Below are 500 nucleotides of genomic sequence, written 5' to 3'. Positions count from 1 at the left end.
CACCCCATACCACACCTCTACCAAACATATTCCTGATTCGTTCTTTTTTATAAAACACAACAGTAGTCACCTGGGATCTGGGATAGGCTGTCTGAGGGAAGGGAGGACAACCACACTGCACCCACCCCTGCCTTCTTCCTCTCTCTGTTTGTTAAACCATCCTAGCATGCAGGCAAAACTCTGTGTAGGAAGTGGTGCCCTGAAGAGCTTTAGCTTGTCCTGAGCGCAGGAGGCAAGGCGAAGGCTTTCTTCACACACACCTTCCCTAGCCCAGGCTTTCATACTTTGGGTTTCCCAGGTCCTCAAGATGATGGGGTGCGGGGTGTGAGCTTGCTAGCTGTGAGGCTGGGGGTGACTGTGGAAGGCCTCTCTGATCAGGCAAAAAGCTCACACCCACAGCACTGCCAGGTCAGTCCGTAGAGAGGCTGGTCTTTTTTGCCTCAGAGTCACTTGCTCATGTGCCAGTAACAGCTAGAGGCAAAGGAGGACCAACTTGCCTG

At 52.6% G+C, this 500-nt stretch overlaps 2 long non-coding RNA genes across 2 annotated transcripts in view; one reads left to right on the top strand and one right to left on the bottom strand.

The window, feature by feature from the left end:
* The window catches only part of LOC116092889, a 4,184-nt gene that overhangs the window by 731 nt on the left and 2,953 nt on the right, over positions 1 to 500 (top strand). The window lies entirely within an intron of this gene.
* The window catches only part of LOC116092891, a 36,395-nt gene that overhangs the window by 34,682 nt on the left and 1,213 nt on the right, over positions 1 to 500 (bottom strand). The window lies entirely within an intron of this gene.

The sequence above is a fragment of the Mastomys coucha genome, unplaced genomic scaffold (assembly GCF_008632895.1).
Source record: "Mastomys coucha isolate ucsf_1 unplaced genomic scaffold, UCSF_Mcou_1 pScaffold16, whole genome shotgun sequence".
NCBI classification, from domain to species: Eukaryota; Metazoa; Chordata; class Mammalia; order Rodentia; family Muridae; genus Mastomys; species Mastomys coucha.
The sequence above is the reverse complement of the archived record's forward strand: the minus strand, read 5'-3'. Positions and strand labels throughout refer to the sequence as shown.